The sequence below is a fragment of the Vicugna pacos genome, unplaced genomic scaffold, assembly GCF_048564905.1.
Source record: "Vicugna pacos unplaced genomic scaffold, VicPac4 scaffold_193, whole genome shotgun sequence".
In the NCBI taxonomy this organism is placed as follows: Eukaryota; Metazoa; Chordata; class Mammalia; order Artiodactyla; family Camelidae; genus Vicugna; species Vicugna pacos.
Genome location: NW_027328872.1, coordinates 31,838 through 53,957, shown reverse-complemented (window position 1 = coordinate 53,957; position 22,120 = coordinate 31,838). Strand labels below are relative to the sequence as shown.

Genomic DNA, 22,120 nt, shown 5'->3' with positions numbered 1-22,120 from the left:
TAGAGGCAAGGAAAAATTACAAGACATGTACGCTGAAAACTACAACAGCTTGTTAAGAGTAATTAAGAAAGACCTAGCCCTATTTTAAAATTTGAAGGAGCCAAAATGGCAGAGTAGACAGACTCACAGCTTGACCTCTCCCACAAATACGCAAAGAATTACATCTACAAAAACATTGAATTGCACAGAAACCTCCTGAACTCTGGTAGAGTGTCTTTTATTTTGAAATACAGGAAGATTCTCACAAAATATGGTAAGGAATAAAAAGAGAAAAGAAAAATTCAGTGCAGAACTGATCCTGCAGGGAAAGAGTAGCATAGGAAGAAAGGCACACTCACACTGGGACACAACCTCTCTAGCTGGGAGATCAGCTAGGAAAGAAGCAGAGCTTCCAAGGTTTGGAGGAGACAGTGGCAACTGCATGGCAGGCAGAACTGGAGAAAACTGACACAGAGGGTCCCTGTGATGACCAGCCCTAGACATGAGCTAGAAGGGATGAGCCAGAACTGGCTACTGGAGTCAGTGAAGAGCCCAGGCAGAGGGCTGGGTCACACTGCAGACAGGCAGCCTCAGGAAACTAGAGGGCAGTGTGAGCTCTGGCTGTGTGTGTGTGTGTGGAACAGAACAGACTGAAACTCTCATAAAAAAGCACCGATGTTGGTATAATGGGGGAGGAATGAAACACAGCTGTGCCAAAGTCACTTTCTCCACTTGGCTCCATTGTTGGTGTGTTCTCATGAGAAGAGAAATGGGGCTTGGTGATAGGCAACACTTCTGCACAAAGGCAGAGCTGAATGTTGACTCCATACCCTGTGCCATTGCAACTTCACAGGCAGGAATGAGATTTGTTTACAGCCCCAGGCAGAGAGGGTGGATTTGCTGTATCTGGTCACTTTGTGGATCCACACCTCTGAGACTTACAGGCAGTGAGTGGAGTTCTGACTCAAGAAGGGTGGCCAGTGAGGGTATTTACAACAGGGTGGTGTATGGTTCCATATGTGGGTGCGGGATTAGGGTTTGAGCTGAACCTGTAGTGGACCACAAATTCATGTGTGTGACTGCACACTTGCTAAGGCAGGTCCAAGGGACTGACACTGCTGGATCTGCACTGATGTTTCCTGGGGCTCAGAACCTGAGGGGCACCAGAGTAGGTGGCTGACATTCCCATAGCTAAGGCAGGGATAAAGCCAACATCAACAAATAGTACTTTGTAAGTCTGCATAACAAGTGACAGGCAACACCACAGAGAGAACTCCCCAGTGAACATCTTCTGCCTATTCTTCTTCACAACTGAATTGCTCCAACCCTGCCTACTACATATCACAGCTCAGAAATGGGTCTAAAAGAAATACATAGAGCCAGAGAAATATAAGTAAAATAAAGAAGCCGAGGAACCACTTTCAATTAAAAGAACAAGAGAAATCCCCTGAAAGAACAATCAGTAAAATAGACTTTGATAGTCTACTAGACTTCAAAAAGGAAATGATCAACTCACTGAAAGAAATAAAAGAGACTATCAATAGAGACAGAAAACTTTAAAAAGAAAATTTAAACTATAAAGAAGAGCTAGTTAAAAATAGAAAATTCAACTACAGGCAATCAAAAGAAGACTAGATAATGCAGAGGAATGAATAAATGGCTTAGGAGACAAGATAAAAGAAATAACCCAAAAAGAACAGCAGACAGAAAAGTCAATAAAAACCAATTAAAGCAAGATAATATAAAGTGTGCCAGCCTATGCATAATGGTGAGTCCCAGAAGGAGAAGAAAGTGAAAGGGGGATTGAAAAGTTAGTTAAAGAAATCATGACTGAAAACTTTCCAAACCTTAAGAAGGAAAGAATTATCTAACTACAGGAGGCACACAGGGTCCCAAACAAGGAGAAACCAAACAGACCTACACCAAGACATATTATAGTTAAAATGGTTAAAGTAAAATAAAATATTCTAAAGGCAGTGAGAGAAAAACAAAGTGTTTGTTACAAGGGAGTCCCATAAGCATTCAGCAGATTTCACTACCTAAAATCTTCTGGCCAGAAGGGAGTGGCAAGATGTATTCAAAGTCCTGAATAAGAAAAAGGCTGCAAACTAGGATATTCTATCTAGAAAGACTATCCTTTAGAACAGAAAGAGAGAAAGATTTTCATAGACAAGCAAAAACTAAAAGAATTCAGCAGTACTAAATCTATGCTAAAAAACAATTTGAAAGTTCTAATCTAAATAAAAAATAAACAGGAAGCTATAGAAATTAAGAAACCATAATTGGAAATGCGATAAATACAGTGAGTTGCAAGGGAAAACATGAGGATATAAATAAGTCAGTAAGTCAATAAAGAAAACAAGAAGGCAAACAAGAAAGAGAGAATAGCAAAATCATGAAAGGTGGAAGAGGAGAGCAAGAGAATATATATTTTTTTCTCTTTTTTTTCTTTTTTCTCTTTGTCTTCTTTCTTTTTAGGATGCACTTGAGCCCACATGACTATCAACTAAAACCAAACAGATGAAGTAAGGGGTTATCATACTTGAATGACAAGATAACCACAAATCAGAAGTATATAATAGAGTCATAAAACCCAAAAAGAAACCAAGCTAATAGAAAAGGAATTTATCAAACCACAAAAATAAAAATAATTAAAAGAAAGAAACAAATAATTACCAAAATCAACTGGAAAACAAATTTCAAAATAGCAATAAACCCACATCTATAAAATAGCTACTATAAATGTCAATGGACTAAATGTTCCAATCAAAAGAAAAAGAGTGAAGGAGGAGGAAAGATGGTGGAGTAAAAAAGATGCTCAGAGCTCACCCTCTCCCACAAATTCACCAAGAGTGACATCAACAGACACACCCACCACCCAGAACACCTGCTGAACTTTGACAGAATATTGGCTTCTTCAAAAGATAAAATTTTCCACAAATCTGGTGGGAGAACAGGAGAAAAGGAGAAAAAGGAAAATAGTTCTGGACCATTCCAATGGGGAGGGAGCTGCAAAGGAGGAATAGCATTAATACACTGGGTCTCTCCAACTCCAATGGCCAGTTCAGCAGGATGGAGATGGAACCTCAGAGGCTCAGATCTGTATAGAATAGACTTTGACTGACAGAACTAAGTTAATGGGGCACAAAGGGTCCCAACGATCCCCAGCCCTAGAAGCAAACCAGCAGGGGTGGGATGGGACAGGCTCTCTGAGTTGAGCAGAGGACTTGGGCTGACTCTACAGAGGAAACTTTGGGGGACTGCAATGTTCTGTGTGCCATGGCTGGGAGAGTATACAGAACAGCCTGGGTCCCCCATAAAATACAAAAAAAAAAAGGCAGAAAACACTGCTGGTGTGCCCTGGGGGGAAGGGTAGCCATAGCCTTTGTGTCCGCAGACCCACAGTGCCATTATTGGAGACTTCTTGGGAGAAGAGAGTCAAGGCTCAGCCATAGCCACTATATTTTCTGGTGCATGGTTCCCAGATAGAGGAGGGGTCAAAACCCAAATCCCTACCTAGGGGCTCCACAACCTCATAGGTGGGAATGAGATTTGTTTACAGTCCCAAGAAGAAGGGACCATTACACACCGATGCCTCTCTGAGTTGGCTCTTCTAAGACAAATGCACAAGAAGCAGTGTTCTGGAACAGAGCAGGGGTGAGGGCTAGTGTAGCTGTTTCCTCTGAGTCCACCTACAAAGCATGGACCTAATGCGGCAGGGGAGCTACCTGCCAACTACCTTGCACAAGTGTGGTCCTGGGACCAGGCATCTGGTGGGGGGTGCAGACCACCCATTTACAGATGCTGGGACACAGACCAGGGGCACGACTAGACGGCCTCTGGAACCAGCAAGTGGAGTTTTCACAGCAGGATATGGGCAGGAGTGTGACAACCACAGGAAAAAAGGAGCTCCTGCTCAATAGCCAGGGCAGATTCAGGCCACCAGAACACCAGCCACACCACCAAAAAAGGGGATAACAGGCAAAAGGCGTAGAAGGAAGACTTGGCAACCACCCATAGTTAAAAATAACCTTATGACAAAATTATTAAGAGTGTATATTCTTGGAGAAAGGCCAAGATATTGGAGTAGAAGGATGCTTGTATCTTATCCTCTCCAATAAATTCACCAAGACTGACATTCACAGACACACCCATCCACTCAGGACATCTGCTGAACTTTGATAAAACATTGCCATCTTCAAAAGACAAAATGTGCCACCAATCTGCTAGGAGAAAAGGAAAAAAGAAGGAAGAAAATGCAAAATGGCTTGGGTTGGTCCTTTGAAGAGGGAGCAGCAAAGGAGGGATAGTGCTGGTTGACTGGGTCTCCCTCTTTCCAATGGAGAGGTCAGCAGGATGGACAGGGAACCTCTGAGGCCCAGATGTGTACGGAACCACCCTTGACTGACAGAATTAAGTTAAATGGGCACAAAGTGTGACAACAACCCCCAAACCTAGAAGTGAATCAGGGATGGGAAGGGACAGGCTGCTGGATCCAGGCAGACTCTGGATGACTGTACATAGGTAACCCTAGGGGACTGCAGTGTGCTGTGGACATCTGCTTGGATTGTATACAGGTCAGAACAGCCTGGGCCTCCCATAAAATAAGAAAAAAAATAAAGCAAAGCAATATTGCTGGCTTGCCTGGGGGAAGGGGTGTTTCGTCCTTTGTTTCTGCTGACTCATGGCAACATAACTGGTGATTTCTCAGAATAAGAGAGATGAGGCTCAGCCACAGCCATCATACCTACCCAGGCAGACATGGGGTTGAAACCTGAATATGTACCTGGCAGTTCTGCAACCTCATAGGTGAGACTGAGACTTGTTTACATCCCCAGACATATAGGAAGTTTCTGTCCTGGTGCCTCTACGAACTCACACCTCTAAGACAAATGAACAAGGAGCAAAGTTCTGGCAAAGAGCAGGGACTAGGGCTGGTGTGGCCATTTGCCTCAAGCCCACCCACAGAGTGTGGAACAGATGTGGAGTGGGGAGTTGCACTGAATATGGGAGCAACCAACCCAACTATTGTGGAGGACTGCTGCACCTGGACACGGCATTGGGAAGGGGCACAACCTGCGCACCTACCATGCAGGAGTGCAGCACCAAGATGCAGCACTGGGAGGAGATGTGACATGTCTACCTACAGGCACTGGGAGCAGCACAGACCAAGAGTGTGACCAGAGGGTCTCTGGAAACAACGAGCTGAGTTCATGAAGCAAGGCAAGGGCAGGAGCTGTGACAACCACAAAACAAAGAGGAGTCCCCATTCAATAGCCAGGGTAGGCTCTGGTTAACAGGTTAATGGCCACATCATTAACCAAAGGGATAACAGACAAAAGGCACAGAAGTAAGACTTGGTAACCACACATATTTAAGAAGGACCTCTTGATAAAATTACTAAGGGCACACAATCTCCACGGGAACATACTCTTTTCTTTTTCTGTTCCATTTTCTTTTACTTTTTAAATGTTACTTCTTAAATAATTTTTATATTTATATTTTTAATCCCTTTTAAAATTTTCTTTTAAAATACTTTTATTATTATCTTTCAATTGGTCTAATTTCATTTTTATCCTTGTTTTTTTTCTTCTGTTGTGATTATACTCTGTTGTCAAATATTTTTTCTTCCTTTAATATTTTAAAAATTCATCCCAACTCAATTGTTATCTTGTTTCAATATGTTCTTCTGTTATTGATTATACTGCTTTTAAAACTAATTTCTTTGTGCTTAGTTTTATTTCTGCATCCATTTTATATAAATAAGTAAACTCTTAAAAGACCACAGTAGATAATTGATACTCCATAAGCCATAGTGCCAGAGAGATATAAGCAAGATAAAAAAGCAGAGCAACCTGTCTCAATTAAAAGAACAAGATAAACCCCCTGAAAGAACAATCAATGAAATAGACATTGATAGTCTACTAGATGATTTCAAAAAAGGAGTGATCAAAGTACTGAAGAAACTAAAAGAGATTGTGTATAGAGACAGAGAATATGTCAAATAACGAAATTGAAACTCTAAAGAGGAGCCAGTGAAAATTGGAAAACTCATTTGCTGAGATGAGAGTTGAGGTAAAGGATGTAAAATGTAGGCTGGATAATTGAGAGGAATGAATATGTGACTTAGAAGACAGGACAACAAAACAGCTGAGAGACAACAAATAAAAACCAATGAAAGCAATATAAGGGACCTATGGAATAACATAAAGCATGCCAACCTACTCATAATGGGGGTCTCAGAAGGAGAAGAAAGAACAAAGGAGATTGAAAAGATATTTGAAGGAATCATGACTGAAAACTTCCCAAACCTAAAGAAGGAATCAGATATCCAAGTACAGGAAACACAGAGCGTCCCAAACAAGGAGGACCCAAACAGACCCACACCAAGACATATTACAATCAGGATGACCAGGGTTGAGAATGGGAAATGATTCTAAAGGCAGCAAGAGAAAAACAAAGAATGAGATACAAGGGAACCCCCATAAGACTTTCAGCTGATTTCTCTACAAAAACAGTAAAGGCCAGAAGGGAGAAGCAAGGTATATTCAAAGTCCTGAATGAAAAAATGATGCAGCCTAGGATACTTTATCCAGCAAGGGTATCCTTTAGAATAGAAGGAGAGATAAAGAACTTCACAGACAAGCAAAAACTAAAAGAAGTTAGCAACACTAAACCTATGCTAAAGGAAATATTGAAAGACCTACTCTAAATAGAAAAGAAGCAGGATGCTACAAAAAGGAGAAAACCATAATTGGAAAGGTGATTGCTACAATGAATTACAACAGAATAAACATGAAATCATAAAAGAGGGCATCTAAATCATTAAGGGTGGGAGAGGCGAGCAAGAAAATATACAGGTTTCTCTCTCTCTCTCTTTCTCTCTGTCTCTCTCTCTTTTTTGTTCTTGGTAGGATGGGTTTGAGCTTATATTACTATCTGTTTAAAACAAACAGATATAGTAATGGGTTAATATATGTACAAAGTAGGTTAACCACAAGCCAAAAAGTTACAATAGAGTCACAAAACTAAAAAGACACCAAGATAATAAAAAGGAAAATTATCAAACCACAAAAAGAAAAAGTAAGGAACAAAGAGGAAATACAAAATGAACTGCAAAACAAAGTTCAAAGTGTAATAAACACATTTCTATCAATAATTAATATAAATGTCAGTGGACAAAATGCTTTAATCAAAGGACATAGAGTGCAGAGTGGATAATAAAGCAAGTATCTACAATACGCTGTATAGAAGAGACCCACGTTAGGGAGAAGGACACACATAGATTGAAAGTGAGAGGATTGAAAAAGATATTCCACACAAATGGAAATGACCAGAAAGCAGGAATATCAACAGTGATTTCAAATAAAATAGACTTTAAAACAAAGATTATAAAGAAAGATTAAGAAGGATATTTTATAATGATTACAGGAGTCATAGATGAAGATATTTCACTCATTAACATATATGAACACAACATAGGAGCACCTAAATACATAACAGATAACAAGAAAATACTAACAGATAAAAAGGGAAAATTTGATCGGAACACAATCACAGTAGAAGACTTTAACAATCCATTAACATCACTGGACAGATATTCCATACATAAAATTAATAAGACAACATAGAAATTAAATGATACAATAGAACAATTTGTCTTGGGTAATATTTTCAGAACATTATATTTCCCTAAAATAGAACATACATTCTTCTCAAGTGCACATACCACATTTTCTAGGATAGATCATATACTTTGTCACAAAAGAAGTATTAACAATTTGAAGAAGATAGAAAATATTTGAAGCAACTTTTTCTGACCACAATACCATGAAACTAGAAATGAACTACAGAAAAATAAAGGAGAAATAAATGACAGTATGGAGGTTAAACAACATACTACTTTAAAAAAAAATGGGTGGATGATGAAATCAAAGAAGAAATAAAAAACACATTCAGACAAATGATGATGAAAACACAACCATACAGAACCTATGGGATCCAGAAAAGGCAGTGCTTAGAGGGAAGTTTATAGCGAGAGAATCAGGTCTACCTCAAAAACGAGGAACAACTGCAATAAACAATCAAACTTACCACCTAAAAGATTTAGAAAAAGAAGAGCAAAAATAACAAAAGTAAGCAGAAGGAAGGAAATAATAAAGATCAGGGAGGAAAAAAATAAAATAGAGATATAAGGAACATTTGAAAAAATCAAGCCAAGAGATGGTTTCTTGAAAGAGTAAACACAATTGACAAAATTATGTTCTATGCTGGAAATTGACACAACAATGCAAACTGACTATAACTCAATAAAATAAAAATTAAAAAAATAAATATATTAACAAAAGAAAAAAGAAAAGGTAGTTTCTACTCACCAGACTGGAGGAGGGGACTGCAACCCATGCGGGGTCACACCCCATGGGAAAGCCTGGGGTCAGGATCGGAGGAGCAGGGTGCTGTGGACATGATCTGTCACAGGGTTTCTGCAGGAGGGGAGTGTGAGGCATGTGAGCAGGCTGAGGACTGGCCATTTGAGTAAGTTCATGGGCTCTGTGGTGGAGGGGCTCCCCCAAGTTTCTGGACTTGACTCTGGGTGAGTTGGGCAGGTGGACAGTGGCTCAGTGTGAGTCCAAGTCCAGTGGAGGAGGTAGTGAGTTAGATCTAGAAGGACTCCTTCTGGGGTGGGAGGGCCCACAAGGGAGGCAGGAGGCCAAGTCCAGGTGACTGAGAACAGGGTGTGTCCTGCACAGGGCTGCAGGGCAGATGAAAGCATCCAGTCTACAGAAGGTGGAAACACGGTCCATACAAGGGCTCAGCTCAGATGTCACCTCCTCAGAGGAGCCTTCTCTGCCTGCACAGTCTACAGGGACAGCCTCCTCCAAGCACATCTCCCCAGCAGACACCTTCTCCATTTCCTGCATAGCATTCAGGACACGGGCCCCTGCTCCGTACCCAGCCATGGTTCCGCTGCCCTGAGGAAAAGCCCTCACAGGAGCCATAAAGCCCTACACGACCTGGGCCCCACCTCTCTGTCTCCTCTGGCACCACTGTCTCCACCTGGCCCTCTTCTCCTCCACTCCTGCACTCCTGACTTCCCCCAGCCTTATGTGCTCTCCAGAGCACAGGTCCCTCCTAACATGCTGTGTGTGCTCACTGTGTCTAATCCACTGCATGCCTCCCACCCAGGTCAGTAACCAGCACACAGTAGGGCTCAGTAAGTAGAGTATGAATGACTCTTACCATGACTGCTGGGAAGGCTTTTGTCTGTGGCCTACAGTGATCACACACCCGTCACACAATCTCTGAGGTCCTACTGTGTTGGGTGGGTTCCAGATACCGGGCACAGCAGGTAGTGAAGCAGTCAGGTCTCCATCCACATGCAGCAGACAGCCTGGTGGGGGACACAGAGAAAATTAAGTAAAATATATACAATGTCCGGAGGTGATATGTTCCATGGAGAAAAATAAGGTCAGGGAGGACATTTGAGCAGATTCCTGGAGGTGTTTAAGAAGCAGGGGGAGAGAGAGCCTGGCTGAAAGAGCAGCCATCCCAAAGGCCCTAAGGGCAAAGTGGAATGTATGTGGAGGGTCTTAGTTATCCGTGTGAGTTCTTAGTCCTGCCTTGAGTATGTATGTTGCTTTCATTTGTAAACCTTGATTTCACCTTTATAGCAAATTAACCTGCATCATCAGTCTGCATAATTTAGTCAACTCTGTTTCAGGTGTTGTGGGCACAATGGCAGGCTAATTACTTGGGTTGGTAAAGAATTACCAGCGTCTGAGAAGGGTTTAGGAAAGTTCAATAGGGACACTGCTATAGGCAACATCAGGCCACACAGGCAAGAGGTGCCTACACGAGAGCCAATGTTGAGTGTGTGGGGTCTGTTATTGGGGGGGTGCTGTGCACACAAGGAGGAGGGGGCTGCATGATCAATTCATGCACAGGTACCTTGTTGGTTGTGAGATCTGTCAGGGGCTTCTCTGAACAAAAGGCTTTACCACTTTAATAAGGGAAGGATGTGAGTTCTCTCTTCCTGGGGCAATGAGGTTTCATAGGGTAAACACACAGCAAGAGAAGATGTTTTATAGCTTGTGGAAATGCAGGTGTGCAAAGGGTCCTGCAGTGGGGAGTGGGAGGTAAGGGGCCACTGGGCTCTAGGCACACAGAGAGCCCATGGGTGAGGGTGTATGACTCTGAAGAGTGCCTGCTGGCTTCACACCAGGGACTTTATGTGGAAAGAGGAGAATCTAGGTTATCGGCACGTGTCTACTCAGTGACCTCCCTAAGCCTAACTCTGTCAGGCACCAGGTGGCTATGAAATGAACATGAAGGTCCCCACCCTGAGGACCCCAATGAATGAACATCTTGATATCCTCAAGCCCCTTCCCCTGCACCACAGCCCCACCACATCTGGGTCTCAGGCTTTGACCCTGACATCAGTGGCATCTTCGTTCCCTACATCCAGCACCTCTGGACATCTCTGTGATGAGCTGTTCCATGTCAGCAAGCCCCAAACTGAGCTCTGCCTTTACCCCATGTTTGCTTCCTTCCTGTGAAGCCCCTCGTGAAGGAGCCACCACTAGCAGGATCCTACAGCTCTGAGGCTCTGCCTTCCCCACCCCTCCGATGTCTCCCAGCCCATGATCCCCTATGGAGGTCCCTATTATCCTCTCCCTCCCACTTCATTCTTGGGATGCACACCAAATCCCTCTTCACAATCTCCCACAAGACAGGTCCAGGTCCACTTGGGGACACTGAGGTGACACAGGCGGATGTTGCTGGGAATGAAGAGCAGGATACTTTAGCAGAGGAGAGGAAAGGGCTCTAAATCCACCAGAACACACGCTAAAGTGGTGGCAAGACACCCATAAAGGGTGAGGCAGGCATCACACTGCAGCCCCGCCCTCTGCTCCCCCAGGGTGCCCTGTGTTTCCTGCTTTGGCCTAGGGGACTCCCCCCTCACTCTCTGTTAGAGGGGTGCCCATCCATTCATTCACACCCTCATTAACCATGTACATGGGTCCTGCTCAATGCTAGGCCTCAGCTAGATGACAGCTCATCCTTGGGGACACAGCTCAGATCTTACCTCCTCCATGAAGCATTTCTGGATTCCCACCCCCCCTGAAGCTCCTCTGGCCTCAATTGAGACCACTAGGGCTGTGACCACACTCTGATTACATCCCAAGTCTGTGATCTCTGTGAAAGCCCTGGGCCCAATGTAGAAAGAGACTCAGAAAAATGGGGCCAAAACGGGCTAAGAAAAATGTTACTAGTTCTCTATTACAGAGAAGGGCACTGAGCAGAGAGAGGGCAGTGTCCAACCAAAGCCACAGAGGAGGGTCTCAGTGAGCCCTCCCATGGCCCTGTTACTAGTTCTCTGTTACAGATGAGGACACTGAGCCACAGAGAGGGAGCAGAGCCCTGCTATAGCCTTGGCCCCACGACCTGTGTCCTTTATGACTAGCTCCATGCTGCCAGCAGGGGTGTGGGCCTGGAATGGACGTTGAAAGCAGCCTGACCCCCAGGCCCCCTTCATACACAAAGTCAGTCTCAGGAACACCCCTCAAGACCTACCCTATACCCCTGGGATTCGGACCTGATTGCTGTTCCTGGAAGCTGTCTGGGCTTCCCTGTGAATTGCCCCAGGAGGTGCTTGGGACAGCCACAGGGCCCCTGAGGCTTCCTGTCCCCAGCTGAGCAGCTCTGGTCCCCTTGACTGTCCCTGGCCCAGGCCTGATTACACAACGTTTTGGCCGGGTAGCCAGCTGTGGAGATGAGGAAATGGGGGCAACATGCAGATACACGCAGAGGTTCAGGTATTCACTCAACAATCACTGATTCAGGCTTTGCAGTGTGGCTGGCCTGGGCCCAGGCCTGGGTGTCCAGTAGTGAATACAGTCAACCCCTTGAGCCTTCTGGGAAAGCAGTCCTCAGAGAAACGGGCCCTCAGTGCAACCACCCTGCTCCCCATGAACAATCACACTGAGATGAGGCTGCGGCCATGGGTCCCAGTGGAGGATGAAGGGAGGAGGAAAACCCAGAATGGGCACTTACCATGAGCCTGGACACTGGAACCAGATGACCTGGGCTCTGTAATCTGGGGTGGTCACCTCAGCTGTTCTCTCTGCGCCTCAGTTACTTCTGCAGAAATGGGTGATAATGCCTGTCCCTGCCCCACAGATTTTCATGAGGAGTCAGTAAGCTTCTCTAAGGTGTGTAGGACAGTGCCTGGCTATGGGTCAGGATCCTGCTCACCTCACAAGAGTCTGTCCCACTTTAAAGATGATAAAGTCAAATCTAAGGGGGTTATGAGACCAGCCTGGGCTAGCCCCCTTCTCATGGTCTGCTGTCCATGTCTCCTGCTTTTACATCATACCTCTGCCCCCATATCCACCCAGCAAAGTAGGTGCTGAGAATCTGAGCAAATCAGAGTATGAATGGAGGCACACCCTCTCCCCATCTTGGGCACCTGGTGTGGTGGGCAGGTTGGGGATATCGGGCTCCTCCAGACTGTCCAGGAGGCCCAGCATGTCGGTCACCTCATTTCCACTCAACACGGAGTAGGTGTGTGGCCAAGGGCCAGAGGGCGCTGGAGTAACCCAGGGTGGGTGGATGCTAGGTAGGTGTGGGAGGCACAGAGTGGCCCCTGGAAGACAGTGCCCAGGCAGCCAAGGTGCAATGAATGAGGGTCCCCAAAAGGGGCAGAGGACAGAGTCCAGCCTGGACACCACCCCCTGCTGGACCCTGATCTGGGGTGAGAATTGGGACAAGCCAGTGCCCCTCTGGGACTCTACATCCAGCAAAGAGGTGAGGAAAAGTTAAGGAGACCGTGCTCCCTGTGTGAGGGCGCTGCTTCCAGGATCCTGGAGGTTCCATAGACCCTTGTGAAGTGGCTGCTGTTTGCAGCCCCATGTGGGCAGAAGAACTGAGGCAGGGAGGACAGAGTGACTCAGGACAGAGCTAGGATTCATCCAGGAGTGTGTGCTGAGCCTCATGCTAAGAGCAGCCTCTGGGCATCATGGACTCAGGAAGTGTCTTGTCGTCCCTCTTAAGGCTCCTGGCATGTTAGGCAGGAAAGGTCCCAGTGCCCATACCTGGGCCTCTCTGGGTGATTCTGACATGTGGGATCATGATGGTCCTGAGAAAGGAGAGAGAATGTGGGCTGGGCGTCAGGTCTGCATCAGACCCTAATGATGCCCCTAATGTTGTGTGACTTGGAAACTCCCTGACCTCTCTGTGCCTGGCTTTCCAGCCCTGACTCAGAGGACTGCTGTGATTGGCACACAGTAGGACCTCAATCAGAGGAAAAAGCCAGCCCTTCCCCAGGAACCTCTCCTCTTACATTCCCAAAGCTAAGCCCATGTTCCACACATCACCAGAGCTGAAACTTGACAAACAGGGCAAGTGAAATCCAGCAACTCCTCCCTCCTGCCTGAGGCCCTTCCCTCCTCAGTGACAGTGGCTCTGAGCAGGTCTCTGCATCCCAGAAGTCTGAACTGAGCCTTGTGACCTGGAGGAGTCCCTGTTCCACACAACTTTGTTTCCAGGTCCTTCCAACAAGACACAAGATCACCTGGTCAGTGTCTTAGCTACAAGGTCCTCCCTTTGCAAATTGCCCCATCACACCCGGGCTAGATGATGTGAGTTCCAGAGCACATGACCATCCAAATGATGACTTCAGGGAAACATCCCTGCCCACACTGCACTCTTCAGAGCCCACCTTCTAAACTAAGGGGTAGTGACCCACGGTTGTGCACACTTTTATCAGAACACAGCCCTCACCCACCCACCATTGGAAACACGTGAGAAGCAGAGATTCCCAAGTGCCTGGACCCCTGTCATCCAGAAAGCAGAGGGTAGGATAACAGACAGAAGGGGAGAAAGTACTTTCAGACTATATATCTGATAAGGGGTTAACACCCAAAACATATAAAAAACTCTTACAATTCAACAGCAAAAAACAAGCAATCTGATTTAAAAAGTGGGCAGAGGAACTGAATAGACATTTTTCCAAAGAAGGCACACAGATGTCTATCAGGTACATGAAAAGGTGCTCAACATCACTCACCATCAGGGAAATGCAAATCAAAACCCCAGTGAGATACCCCCTCTCACCTGTCAGGGTGGGTGTCATCAAAATACAAGAGATAACAAGTGATGGTGGTGGTGTGAAGTAAAGGGAAACTTGTGCAATGTTGGTGGGAATGTAAATTGGTGCTATCACTCGGGAAAAGAGTAAGAAGGCTCCCCCAAAATTTAAAATTAGAACTTCCATATGACCCAGCAAGTCCACTGCAGGAAATATATCCAAAGGAAATGAAATCACTATGTCAATGAGACAACTGCACCCTCATGTTCACTGTATCATTATTTACAATAACCAAGATATGTAAACAACCTAAGTGTCCATCAGCAGATGAATGGGTACAGAAAACGTGATGCATATATATGTATATAAAATGGAATCTTATTCAGACATTAAAAAAGTGAAATACTGCCATTTGTGACAACTTGGGTGGACCTTCAGGGTATTATGCTAAGTGAAATAAATAAGACAGAAAGACAAATACCTATGATCTCATTTATATGTGGAATCTACAAAATAAACCGAAACACATAGAAACAGAGATCAGGTTGGTGGTTGCCAGAGGTGAGTCAGGGGGTGATTGAAATTCGGGAAGATAATCAAAATGTACAAACTTCCAGTTAGAAGATAAACAAGTCCTGGGGACATAATGTACTGCAAGGTGACTGTAGTTAACAGCACTGCGTTGTGCATTTGTTAGTTAAGAGAGTACCTCTTAAAATTTCTCATCACAAGGAAAATAGTGTGTCACTATGGGTGATGACAGACGTCAAGTAAAGTTAATGAACTGATCATTTCACAATATGCACATGTAACAAGTCATTATGCTGCACACCTAAAGCCAACAAAGTTATGTGAAAATTGTATCTCAGGAATACTTATGTCAGGAAGCGGGGGTGCGAGCCTGGACTACCTACTGCAGGAGCTGCCTTTGCCCTCCAACAGCAGAGGGTGGTAGTTGTGACAGAGACTGTAGGTCCCTCAAAGCCTAGAATGTTTACTGTCTGGACCTTCACAGGGAACGAGTGCAGACCCTGCCCTGGAAGACAGTGGTCATGGCAGCAACAAAGGCCTGCCTGTATGCAGGCTCAGCCCAGACAGCTCCTGTGCTCTGCTGTCACCGCATTTACTTCCCTCCACACCCTCAGAGGGAGAGGCTTCAAAGTTCTCATTTTACACGTGAGAAAACTGAGGCTGATTTGCTCTGAATTATTGACAAAGTGGTGGGGGAAGCTTTGAATTCCAGTGTTCTGATTTCAAAGCCACATCTCAGTCCTGATTTTTAGAAGTTGGAGGTCCAGGCACTGGGGATCCTCCAACTTCCTCACTTGTAGTCGTACTCCAGGGCTGCCACTCCCAAGGCGTCTGGGTGAACACATTTAATCCGCTTACTCTGCACCAGCTGAGCCCTTGGCTGCCAGTCTGTGGTCACTGCCTGAAACCAGCTGAGGTTTTACAAGTGAACCATCACCCCCTGCCAGCCCACCTGCCCTGCCATGTGGAGAAGACCCCTCCTAGCCTGGACATTCTAAACCCTTAGCTCGCATATTTGCACAACTGCATCAAAAGGACCCTACTCCCTGTGTGGAGATATCGACAAGGGGAAGGGAGAGGAGTTTGGGGTGGCCGCTTACTGTGAAGGTGACACATGACAGGGACATGTTCATGTCCATAATGGCACTCAATTTGAAGCTTAGAACATGGTCACAGCGAGGGGTAAAAGCTGAGAGGCTACAAGGCTGCCTAGAAAGAGGCTTGACTATTGAATTGTAAATGTGTAATTTAATTTAAAAATTATCCCCCTGGGTGATAAGAATTTGCCCCTAAGGCCAGAATTGGCCACCTGACCCCTGGGAACCCCTCAATTCCAGGATGTAATCATCTGAGCATGGAGGGGGCTTAAATTGGAGTGCTGTCCTCTCAGTCATGGTGCACCTGCCCACGTGTGCACCCATGATCTGCAGTGCTCACACATCAAGGAGGTCCAGGTCATAAGGAAGGGATGACAGACTGTGAGGTCACACGTGTGCCCCTGCAGGGGTGAATGTTGTATAGAGAAGAGCCCCCCACTCTCACCTCCAGGAGGGGTGATGGAGGGAACAGGACTCCTGAGCCCCGAGGCTTAGCAAGCATCCTGGCTGAGGGTGGGGAGGCTGTCCACTCCGAAGTCATAGGTCAGATGGTAGATTGGGGTCCCACCCCCACATCTCACCAGTGAGAACGTCTAGTCTGTTTTCTCTGTAAACTGGAACCCAGTCACCCTCACCCTCAGAACTGGGGGCAGCCTGTGTAAATTACTACACAAAGCCCTGGGCTGTTTCAGGTGCCCGGGGGTGTCCAGCCCCCCCTAGGCCTGGCAGGTGGGAGAGGAGAGTTGTGGGTTAGCAGGTGTGACAGCAGAGCTGAGACTTGGCTGAGTGCATGCACTCTAATATCCAGGAACTGGGAGCTACCAGTAGCAAATCTGTTCACTGAGGCCATGTGTACTCTCCCTTGTCATTTACAATCCCCTGTTTGAACAGAGGCCTCTGGAGTCTATTTGCCACATTGTTGCCTGTCACCTCACTGTTGCAGTTCCAGGGTCTCCATTTAGCCAGCTTGAAGGAATAGTCAAACTTTTTCTTAAAACCAGTGACAGAAAACCAAAGTGGCTTTAAGAAGCAAACAGGGCAGGAGAGAATGACTTACCTAACTGAGACGTCCACAGGGAGATAGCTTCAGGCAGGTCTGTACCTGGTGCTCAGTGACATCAACAAAAGTCATTCTTCCCCACCTCTGGGCTCTGCCACTGGTGTCATCTTCACATGGCTCTGCCTTTATAAAGCAAGATAGTCACCAACTGCCACAGGCTGACATCACCACCCCTCAACTCCCAACTGAAATAGAACTTCTCTGCTCCCAGGATTCCAGCAACTAGGCCTGACCTCCGTGGAGCCTGATTGGGCTGGTGCCCAGCCTTGAGCCAATCACAGTGGCCAGGGAGGATGGAAAATGCTGATCGGCCAGATCAAGGCCATGTGACCATCCTCTTCAGGAAACCTGTGAGCTGTTCACCTGTTTCCAGCTTGGGAGAGTGTGATGTCTCCCAGAGGATTCTGCTTCTAGCACAACCTGCTGGTGGCACAATGAGCTGGAATGAGCCTGTCTGCTTGGTGACAAGTGACAGGTCACTTAGTGGTTCCTTGCTCCGGGGAGGGAGGCATGTCCACACAGTATTGGGGCTTCAGAGCCAGAATGTAGTAGAAAAGCCTCCTGGTCTCCCAAAAGGTGGGAAAGTGAGCAGTGACACTGGAAAGGCACTCCTCTCTGTGGCCCTTGGCTTTCTCCTTGTTACAGTGGAGAGTGCAGTGCTGCCCCTGACAGCCCACTTCCCTGCTTGGAGGCCTTTGCAACAGGTGGAGAGTGCTTGGAAAAGCCCATTTATTCTGAGGAACTGTTATTGCTCCTGGTGGGATTATTATTTTCATGTCACTTGTGAGGTGGGCCCTGAGGGGTCCCTGATCTGGGGGCACAGACACCCACAGAAACTTGGCCCAGTATTGCTGTTCATTCAACAATGTCTTACCAAGCACCTACTGTGTGCCAGATTCCCAGGGTAGAGCAGTGATGTTGACAGCACAGGTCCCTGCCTCACCTCATCTCTGCATCCCAGGTGGGGTCACCAGAGTGGGAGTTCAGGAAGCAGAGGATGTGGCCGAAGCCTTGTGGGAACCCCTGGGTTTTTCTCTGTGCTGAGGACCCAAGCAGCACACCGGTTGTGGGACTCAGTACCCGCAGGACCCAGCATTGATGGGTAAAGGAGAGGGGCATTTCTACAAGCCCATCCTCACTAACCCCAGGCTCTGGAGGGCAGCTCCAGTCTGCTCAAACCCAGGGGGCATCTTCCTCCATCCTGATCACCCTCTGGTATTACTCCCCGCTCAGATGCAATTTTCCCTGTGATAGCTACACTCAGAATATGTGTTTGTTTCTCTCCCATGTGGTTAAGTGGACTTCACATGCATGATAGCGATGGAGTGGCTAAGCCTCTGGGCAGATTGCTGGGTGACCCGTGGAACTTGCTGCACATGGTGAGCTCCCTTCTGTCAACCAATGGGCCAGGCCCCACCACTGTTCTGTCTGTTCTACCTCACTTAATCTGCACAGACACTCTGTGCGGGACATCCTGTTATCCCCCATCTCTGCTAACCGTGGGTGGACAAAGCTTGGGTTTGAGAAAGTTGCCCAGGTCACATGGTTGACAAGTGCGGAGCTGGGGATTTGCACCCTGGTCCCAGGAGTCTGGATCATGGAAAGGGCTGGGTGGGGCAGCTTATTGCAAAGGGAAGTCCTGCCCAAGCCCCTCCCATGAGAGCCCACCCAACAGCACATCTAGGAGAGTCAGCATTTCCTGGACCAGATGGACAGAACCTCAAAACTTCTTTGCAGATAGTTTCCATGTTCTTTTGCAAGCACAGAAAGGCCGCAGACCAGGGAAGGATAAGGCCAAGAGTGTTTTCACTGGGGAGAGTGAAGGACAAGTGTGAAGACACACAGCACTCCCAGCAGCCCTCTCGGCAGAGCCTGCCACTGGGTGAGCAGCTACCGTGACTACCTACCATAACCCTGTGAGGTTCATGCCTGTACAACTCTGCCTGTGAGAAGAGCAAAGTGAAGCTCAGAGAGGTGTGGGGACATTCCAAAAAGAAACAGATAAGGTGGGATCATCACCACCATGCTGTGCAGGTGTCACACTGTCACACTGCTCATGCATGGCCTGCTGGGAGTAGTGAAGGCCTGATAGGAGCACAGGAACACTGTGGTGAAGGTGACGTTTCTACCTGGGACAGCTGGTACCGGGGACTCTAGCTGGTTCTTCATTGTGCCTGCTTTGAGTGTCAGCGTGTTGCAGCCTCATGTAGGGGAAGGGCTGTCTCCTTTCCACACCGGTGCAAAAGGAAGAGCATGTACACACTGGCATCACCATAGACCACCGGCAGGATCAGGATCTGGAGCTCAGAGCAGAAACTGCCAACACCTCAGGAACTGGTGCAAGAGGAGGACCTGAGTGCCCCCTGAAATATTTCTAGTTTTAAAAACATACTTCATTAGGGGGAAGTGATAAACAGTTGATCCCTTCAAAATATTCTGTTATCCAAGGAACAATAGCACCTCAGCATTGTAAGAGGTTTAACTCAGTCATCAATAACCATCACTATAGGTATGAGAAAACAGAGTGTTAGGAGTTACAAAAGGGTCTCAAGATCATGCAGGTCAGAACTGAGAACCATCCAAAGCATGTGCTGCATGATAGCCTCTCTAAGCTACCTGAGGCTTGGTCTGCTCCTGACACAGGGCAGATGGTTCTGAGAAAACCACACTCCTCAGGGGACCCCAGGGAGTTGACAGAGTTGAGTTTGGGTTCCTGGTCATCTTCTAAGTCTGGAATTTTGAGATTCTTCTGCACCTGTCCTTCCTCCAGAACAGAATCTGATTCAGGCGGGATTCCAAGGACTGAGGCATGTGCCAGGCAAGAGAGCAGGCATGGCTGGATGAGAGCATCACCAGTGCCATTAAAAAAGAGGCCAGGGCACTGAGATTTCCATTGATTTAGCATCATGGCTGGGAGGGGTCATGTGTTCTACAGTGAGTTCCGAGTATCCTGCACCGCCCTCGAGGACCTGCAGGGGGCGAACGAAGCCAGCGTGTCTTAGGTGGCGGTGCGCATGCGCAGTCCGCATCAGCAGCCAGCGTCTTCCCTGGGGGCGGAGCTTGCTTTCCTCAGGCCTGAGAGGGCGGCGCCAAGGAGGCTCCGGGACAGCGCTGCCTGCGTGTCTGCGGGAGGATGCTCCCCACTCTCTGTCTGAAGTTACGCCGGTTTCCCACGGCCTGAGCCCGCTTCCTGCCGGGGTGTGTGTGGACCTGACCGAGCTGGGGCCCCGGCCAGCAGGGCAGGAGGGGACGTGTGCGCTGGCGGGCCCGCTTCGACTATTCTCCTCGCCCGCCGGGAGCGGGTGAGTGTCCGTGTCCATCGGGGCCGCTGGGGTGTCCGCGCCCCTGGTCCTCACCGCCCGGGTCCCCCCTTCCCCCGTGTGATCGTAGGTGTGTACACCGCGGGTCAGGAGCGGGGATGCGGGTGTGAGTGTCCGTGTCCATCCGGGCCGCGGGGGTGTCCGCTCCCCTGGTCCTCACCGCCCGGGTCCCCCCTTTCTCCGTGTGAACGGAGGTGTGTACACCAAGGGTCAGGAGCGGGGACGCGGGTGTAATGGGAAAGGGGCTGAGAAAGTACTGAGAGTTAAAGAGAAGTGTGTAAAATTACATTATATTAATTTTTATATTTTAAGTGTGTCAAAGTCAGAGTTTATCATGCTTTTACTTTCTTGTCTTTAAAGGAATGCAATCATTTAGTTTATACTTAAAATATGCTTCTCAGCTTATCTCATTTTCAAGTCAAAATACTGCCACGGTTGACATTTTCTCATAATACAGTGACAATCTTAAACATGTGTGAATATAAACTCATTGAAAAAATCTTGCAGTATTCCATGGTGAGTTGTCTTCTTAAAAATAATATCCAGGCCATTGCTAAATTATTACAAAAATATAAATTTTTTGAAGCACTTTTAGAAGTTCCACACACAGTGGTATTTTTAAAACACCAACCACTGCATAGTGCTTAAGATCATTTAAGATGAAATATATTCAGACCTAAAACTTTAGAATACTCAAAAGGCAGGGTAATGGCTGCTTTTTCATTGCAAATACATTTTTTTCTTCATAAGTGCAAAATACGAAGGTATTCAGCTAAATTTTGTATATCTTAATTCAAAAGGTGAAATTAGAATATAATCTCCTTATTTTTTATTTTAAGGCTATTTCCCATAAAAATTGGTATTTTTATCTGTAGGACCTTAATTGTCTATTCATTTGTTTTTTTCTTTTCGTTTATTTTCTTTAACAGAGAGTGCATTCTTGTGTCTTGTTAGAGTTTTTAATTCTCCTAACTTATTCCAAGACTTTCTGACACTGATAGTAAATAATGGGAAAGGCCTTATAGTAACTGCATCTTTTCATGTAGTCAGGATTTTTTTTTTTTTTTTGGATAACTTTTTTTTACAATTTCCACTTGGTTCACAATATTATCCCATTATGACAACTCAATAAAAAATTGTAATCTGTTTACACCAAGACACTTATGTCAGCACAGTGCTTTTGCTGATATGATTTTACATTAGATTATAATATAATATTTGATTTGATTTACATATAGACTAATACCTATTTTATATATTTACACACATATATGAATATCTGCTAAATGTCATTAATTTGCATGGGGTGGTAGCTGATAACATGTGATCTTTCTGACCATTGGCTATTCTTATGTGTGTCTAACGTACTTCTTAGAACAGATACTAGAACATCACACCTCTCATTATACAGTATTTTAAAGGTTATATTTTATTTTATTTATTTTTAAACATTTTTTATTGAGTAAGAGTCATTTTACAATGTTATGACAAATTCCAGTGTAGAGCACAATTTTTCAGTTATACATGAACGTACATATATTCATTGTCACTTTTTTTTTTTGCTGTGAGTTACCACAAGATCTTGCATATATTTAAGATTCCACACATGAGTGATCTCACATGGTATTTCTCTTTCTCTTTCTGTACTGCTCCACCATGAATAACATTCTTCAGGAGCATCCATATCTCTGCAAATGGCGTTATGTAGTCAGTTTTTGTGGCTGAATAGTATCCCATCATATAAATATCCCACATCTTTATCCAGTCATCTGTTGATGGACATTTTAGGCTGTTTCCATGCCTTAGCTGTTGTAAATAGTGTAGAAAAATCAGCTGAAAACCTTATGGGGGTTCCCTTGTAACTCACTCTTTGTTTTTCTCTTGCTACCTTTAGGATCATTTCTTTATCCTTGAATCTGGCTATCTTGATTAGGATATGCCTTGGTGTGGGTCTGTTTCGGTTCTTCCTGCTTGGGACCCTCTGAGCCTCCTGTGCTTGGATATGATTCCTTCTTTAGGTTTGGGAAGTTTTCAGTCATGAGTC

General features: G+C 45.9%; 1 long non-coding RNA gene across 1 annotated transcript in view; it reads right to left on the bottom strand.

The window, feature by feature from the left end:
- The window catches only part of LOC140695273 (uncharacterized), a 31,991-nt gene extending 19,683 nt beyond the window's left edge, over window positions 1–12,308 (bottom strand). Inside the window, exons 1-3 of the long non-coding RNA XR_012070963.1 lie at window positions 12,034–12,308; window positions 9,220–9,370; window positions 8,355–8,462 (exon numbers count right to left, since the gene is read on the bottom strand). This is a non-coding gene — a long non-coding RNA (uncharacterized lncRNA). The remainder of the gene's footprint in view (window positions 1–8,354; window positions 8,463–9,219; window positions 9,371–12,033) is intronic.
- Between the last annotated feature and the right edge of the window lie 9,812 nt (window positions 12,309–22,120).